Source organism: Gavialis gangeticus, unplaced genomic scaffold, assembly GCF_001723915.1.
Source record: "Gavialis gangeticus isolate Ggan-Ray unplaced genomic scaffold, GavGan_comp1, whole genome shotgun sequence".
Classification (NCBI taxonomy): Eukaryota; Metazoa; Chordata; order Crocodylia; family Gavialidae; genus Gavialis; species Gavialis gangeticus.
In genome coordinates this window covers 47,916,304-47,923,130 of record NW_017728996.1, presented here as the reverse complement: position 1 = coordinate 47,923,130, position 6,827 = coordinate 47,916,304, and the positions used below count along the sequence as shown (strand labels likewise).

Below are 6,827 nucleotides of genomic sequence, written 5' to 3'. Positions count from 1 at the left end.
CCTTTCCTTTCCAACCTCTCCACTCTCCTGCAGTGTTTTCACACATTGTATTGCACCTCAGATCTCAGCCCTGTGTTCCGGTAGGGGAAACGGGATGCCTGCTCAAGGATTTTCTCTTCCTAGCCCTGGGGCAGGTCCTCACATCTAATGCAGATCTAAAGCAGATCTAGTGTAGGCCTTAACTTCACACAAAACCCACACTGGTTTAATCCTGTTAGGGGGTCCAATCCCCTCCATGTGGATATAGGTTTATTGAGATAAAAATGCTTATTCTGGTGCAGTTCATCCAAAAACAGTCCTCCCCTCAATGGATACAAAGGCAGCATATGGAGTAGGCCCCAAATAGCAATGGAAGAACTGTGTGGCCTCTACAGCCAATGCCCTGTTCTCAGGTCACAGCCCTTGGGAGGATAGACATGGCCTTCTGCCAGGTCCCTGCAGCACACAGGTTGTGGGAGATGCATGCATCTGTATAATTTGTTTCTGACCCAAAGCAATCAGAAGACAAGGAACAGGTCCTGGAGATAGGCCAAGCAGCACCTAGGAGCAGCAGAGGGATGGGTGCCAGGACAGAGGCAGTGGGACAGGTCCAGGTATGGAGTGCCAGGACAATAAGTAGGGAAGAAGAGGCCCTAGCAGAAGAAGTGGGCCTGGCGGGAGGAAGAAAGGGAGGTTCTAGAATAGGAAGCCATGCGGGGTCCCCTTTCGCCTTACCGTCAGTGCTACCTTGGGAGTGTGGTGATGGTTCTGCTGCTGCTGCTGCCCCTGCAGGGCTCACCACCAGTCCTGATCCCTACAGGGCTCAGTGCTATTCCACGCTCCCTGGGTGTGGGGCTCAATCCCAGGGCAAGTGTCAGCCAGCTCTGCCCCAGTGGCTCATTGGCCAGCCCGTATACAGGGGACATAGTGTATTCCTTGCTCTACAGCAGTCAGGCTGGAGGCAGCGTTAGCAAGGAGCAGCATTCTGGGACCTTCTGACTTTTTTATGACTTTATAAGGTAGAAAGCTCCCTCAACCGCAAACCAGCTGTGCTGTTGGGCCAAACCCTTCTGTTTGAGATTTCCATGCAAACAGTACACACCCATCTGGCAGAAGGACAGATCTATCCTGACTGCAGTGGAGCTCTGCTGCTTTACCCTGGCCCTGGTTCTGGTTGTGGAACAATCTTGGAGAACTTCCCAGGGCTGATCTTTGCAGCTAGTACCTAGAACTCCACAAGGGAGAGAAAAAGAAACCCTCATCCAAGCTTCCTGATCCCTGAGCAGGTTCAAGGCCCTCTCTGAATCCTGTTATGGAAGCCACTGGTCTAGGTCCCTTTCCTGCAGCATCCCCTCCTGGCTCCTAGTGGTTCAGCTGAAAGGCATCTTGCTCTCCACAGAAAAGGCCAGATGTTCAGCATCTGTCTCCGGCACTATGAGCGTGTAGCACATACCTCCTCTCTTTGTACCAACGGACTCCCCGGTATGCCCATTTGCATGCTAAAATGTTAGGCTCCAGCCACGGGGTTGGGGCCTATGCATTTTGAAAAGCTTCCCTGGTTAGAAGGAACTCTGAGGGCCGGGGACAGGCAGGAGAAATCTCCCCTTATGATGGAAGCCTCTGGGATGCTGCATAGCATCTATATTACTATATTATAGATGAGTTACTACATTCCTGTCTTTCACCCACCATGAAAAGTACAGCCCATCCTAGCACCTGGGCTAGGATCATTTGATTTCTCCTTCCCAGACTACAGTGCACCTCAGTCACTCTAGTTTGTCATTCCAGGATACCAGTACTCCCAGTCCATGCTGTGGTCATGATTGGCTCTAGGATGGGTGGCTCACCACCTGTTGGCCTCTCTAATCCTGACAGACACCCCCAGTCTGCTCTGTGATCAGTCTGATGAGAGCTCTGCATGGAGATTAGACATAACAGTCCAAATTACTGGGCAGAAATGTCAGCAGTGGGGACAGGAGCATCCAGGATTCAGCCTTCGTGCTGGCCCTGAGTGGAGTGTGTGTGTGCGTGTGTGTGTGTGTGTGACGGGGAGGGGATGGGACAGGAAAGGCCCCCTCTTGCCTCTGGGGCTCTGACTGATTTTATTAGAAAGGCAACATTATATCACACAACCCCTTAATTTTATGGGATGGTTTTATTTATGACTGGGAAAGGAAATTAACAGCTTACAAAGCAGGCTAAGAAAAACACAGGCTCCACTGAGCATGCCTGAGGTTTGGCTGGGGCTTTCCTGCCATTAGGAAGGTGTATATAGGGTGTGTGTATGTGTATTTTCTATGCATGAAAATAAATTTGGAGGGGTGGGGCTAGGAGGCCGGGGGAACTGGGCGAGGTTCAAAGGCTCTTTGTGTAATGGAGCTGACAAATAACGAGGCCTTGGCTGCTGCCTCTGCGCGCTGTTTCCTCAGAGGATCGCAGTGCATAGACACAGGGTCAGGCCTCAATGCCGGCTTTATGTAGCCTGGGCGGGATGGCTGCAGGGGCCTGAAGACATGTCCCATCCAGATTCAGGAGTGGAATCAATGCCCAGAGCAGGTCCTATTGGCTCCTGGGTCCCCTCAGCACAGATCCAGAGGAGCTGGAAGGGCCTTGCCACTCTCCATTCAGTGCTGGGTCTACCAGCAATGGGCACAAATGTGGGCCATGTCTCCACAGCATGTGCGTGTTTCCCTGTGCTAGTTAATCCATCTAGCATGAGTAGCCATACCCGTGAAGAAGCTGTGACACGGGCTTTATTGGCACCAAACAGTTCCCATGACAGCCAACATGTAGTGGGCAGATGATGCAATGTGCATTCAGGAAAGCAAGAACCTCCCTTTGTAAAGGAACACACAAGTTTCCTCCCTTGGAAAACACATGCACCCCATGACCCTGGAAGACACTGCTGGGCTAGCATCCGGAAGGGCAGCAGCATGCAGTGGTTAGAGCAGGGGATGGGTATCAGGGCTTGAGCTGGGCTACTAGGAGGCCTTGACCAAGACAATTCTGTGCATTGGACCTCAGTTTCCCCTTCTCAAAGCAGGGAAGGGGTAATAATCCTTACCTACTGCACATGGGCCCTGCGAGGACTGTGCAGCTGTGGACACTGCATTGCTCTTACCTAGTGCATCCCTAGTGTCATGGCTTCTGGAGCAGGGTGAAAGGATTCACTGGGAAGGCCCATGTCCCTATTACCAGGCTTAGCTTATTTCAACCTAAAACTCAGCTCATGGGGCATCCCAAGCCTGGGATCATACTGTCTTTTTAAACTGCCCAGGGCTGAAATCGGTTTCACAGTTTTATTTCCCACTCTTGCCCCATCTGGTCCTCTCCCTTCTGCCAAATGCTGGGGAAGCAGCTCTCTCCAAGGGCCAGGCAGCTGACATGGCTTGAGAGCAACACGAGACTCACCCTCTCCCGGGGATGGAGCATGCTGCTGCCTCCTGCTTTGTTCAAGGGCCCCGGCAGCCTCCCCCGCACACACGTCCCTTCTCTCCGCCCCCGCTTGCAGCCACACCGGGACGTTCAGCTGTTCCTAAGCCTTGGCTTTTGAAAGCAGAGGAGACATCTGGGGCTTGCCAGTGGCTTTCTCTGCTCCAAAAACATGGGGTGTCTCTGAATCTTTGCAGGCTGCAAAAACTACAGCACATCTCCACCTGGCTGCTGTTAAAACCCATTTGAGGTCAAAACTTCAGCACATGTAAACCAGCATTAATATCAGTGATTTATACCCACTAAGAACAGGCCCAGGTCTTCTATTGGGACCAGAAGGAGTTTTGGTTTTGCATGTCACTTGGGGGGAGGTGGGCGAAGGGGGGAACGCAGCACAAGAACTCGGTGCGAAGAGCCTCAGTCTGGGAGAGAAGGAAGCCTGTGGAGAGCTGCCAGGATGGGGGCCCTGGGCTGAACTGAAAGGACATGCAGTTTTCTGCTGGGGAAGGCATCTTGCCCATTCTGTGCATGAGCTGGAGCACTGGCAGTGAGCGTCAGGCTGTCTAGTCTGTGCTCATTGCACCAGCCGCTCTCTGCTCAGCTCTTTGCATATTTGTTTTCTTTTGATGGAAACAAGGTAGAGGGCTTCCCATTTCCCCGCTCCAGGAGAATAGTAGCTGCTAAAGCATCTGCCCTACTGGGGAAGGTGAAAGGTATAGCAAGTACAACACAGCACCTGCCACAAGAACCTAGATTTTGTATTGATCAAACAGGGCTCCTTGGGTAGGAAAACCCTCTGCCGCATAGCATCTGGTCCCTCAGCTGGGAAGCCAATAACGTAACTGAAACACAGACCTTTGCCATGCTGCTGTGCATGTACACCCAGTGCTTTTCTCAAGGACTCTTATCTCAGCGCATATTGCCTCTGTTTGCCTGTGCCTCACAAATGGACCTAACAAATAGCAGTGAAAAGTTCCCATGAATGCCAGCCGTCTGTACACTAAAGAGCTATACAGCTGGTCTGCGTCTATGAATATAGCACTGTACTGTGTGACGCCAAATCCGCCCTGCATGCAAAAGACAGAGGCTGTATGAAGGCTCTGAGAAAACTTGGTCTATACTCCCTGGATTTGCCCTGACAGATGACTTGACAGCTCTTCTTGAGAGGGTAGACACTAAGGGCTGCAGATAAACTGTTGTGGTTACTGGGTAAGCTTCTCTGCTAGCTACCCTACACCACGCGCAGCAAATTATATTAACACACACCATGACTGGAACTGCGTCCAAGGAGGCAGAGCTAAGAATTCCATTTTGTCATTCACTCCCCGTTGTGCCTCAGGTTATGGAGCAAGCACACACTGTACAGCACATGTGACACAGTGCAGGATGAGTGGAGATCATGCTCCTCCGAAATACACAGCCCTAACCAACAGGATTCCAAAGTAGGAGCTCAGTGCTACTGTAGTTTCCTGTTCCCTGTGCTGTAGATCTCCAGGCTCTTCACACAGGCAATCAATATCATTTCCCCCAGTTTACCTGAGTTCAAGAGCCTGCCTTGACACTTTTCTAAGGACAGCATATAGCGTAGACACCTTTTGCAAGCCAAATTACCCTTCTTGCAAAGGACGGAGGCTAAAGGCTGCATGTTGGTAGTCCTTGGATTTGGCCTGACAGATTAGTTGGCAAGTCCTATTGACAGAGTAGATGGTAAGAGCTGCAGACAAACTGTTGTAGGTACCAGGTACGTTTCTCTGTTAGCTACCCTTCACTATACAAAGCAAATTATAATAACACACACACGTGGATCCAGGGCAGATTGAAGACCTCAGAACTTTCTGTAAATCAAATACATTTCAAGCATCTTTAGTTGGGATACCTGAGTAACTTTTGGAAATCTCAGCATGCATTTATTTTTCACTTGACTTTATTACCCATTTTCTTTTTTTTGCTTTCATCGTGCTCTCTTTTCCCCACAATTTCTCCTTAGAAGGATTATGACTGAGATTATGAGAGGTTATGAGATTATGAGAGGTTATGAGATGTCTGAGTCACAGCCTGGAGCCCACCATCTTCAAGATGGCTGAAAATTTGCCTGTCACTAAATTAAATCTTGATGTGCCTGTGTGAGGCCTGAGGCTGGACTGCCTGCCTTGATCTCAATTTGAGATAGGGGCTTGGAAGAGCACAAGGCAATTAGTTGCTTTGTATTTTTCACATACACTTGAATACATTTGGCTCTACATAGCTGATACTTTTTTTTTCTCTCCTGTTCCTCGCTTTTCCCTTTTCCCTCATGAAGAATGAAGGAGACTCTTTTGCTAGCTGAATTTCATGCTATAGAGTCCAGGAGGCTTGGCTGGCACTACAGACATGTGCCATGGGGACCAGTGCTTCCATGGTTTTACAATGATTCAAGAAGTTCTAACGCTGATGGCATTTCCTGCATGGCCTGGTTCTGCCAGATGCAGAATAAATATAGGAAGGTTAAGGCGGAATGACAAGTAGTCACTGAAAAACAAGCCCCAACTCTGCTGAGCACATCTGCTTGGGTCTACCTTAAAAATGTCACATTAGTTTCAGAAGAGAAAGAGAGAGAGACAAAAAACAGGTGTAATCTTGCTTGACCCTCAGCCTCTGCCAAGCCTTCACAGTGCATACGTACAGGAGTACAGAATGGAAAGCAGCCCCATCTTGTTCTATCTGTGCATGGGTATTTGCATGTAATTGCCTGTAACATTCCTGTACAACAGCCTACTGTCACTGTGGCAGTGTTTGCATCACACATACAGCATATGCCAATGGATGTTGCCATTGTATTAAAGTTAAATGAAAACAGCTTCTCCTTCTGGTGCCCTGGGAAAGAACCTGGCAGCAAAATTCAAATTCTTTGCAATGAAATGTAAAAAACTGTATGCAAGTGTAAGTCTGTGTGCAAGCGCACATATACGTAAGCAAAGAATGTCTGCAATGTGTGTAGCTAATAATACATCTCTCTGTGCTGATACACATGTCTGTAAACTACTGATGCAGGTGTGCAGGCATGATTATGAGTATGCACACATGTTGCAAAATATGGCGCACGTGCCACACTCAACATGCGAACAGACAGCTGCATGTCTGATTAGACATATGGCTGTGTATTAGTGTGTGCTCTGCACGTTGAGAGCCCGTTTCTCCAGCAGGAATTGGATTCTGTGGCTCTCAGCTTTGGAACAACCCTAACGTACCATTTACATTCCTGCCAGAGGCTGCATTGGAACCATCTCCCCCACTGAAACAGCAACCAAGGACGAGGAAAGATGAAACAATTTTAATTGCATTTCACTGAAAGTCTCCAGAGGGACTGAGGGAATCCTCCCAAGTTGGAAGTGGTGGTTGGAGAGAGGTGTGTGTGTGTGTGTGTGTGTGTGTGTGTG

The 6,827-nt window shown here is 49.3% G+C and overlaps 1 protein-coding gene across 1 annotated transcript in view; it reads right to left on the bottom strand.

The window, feature by feature from the left end:
• Nucleotides 1–6,827, bottom strand: part of CSPG4 (chondroitin sulfate proteoglycan 4) — an 82,752-nt gene that overhangs the window by 56,076 nt on the left and 19,849 nt on the right. The window lies entirely within an intron of this gene.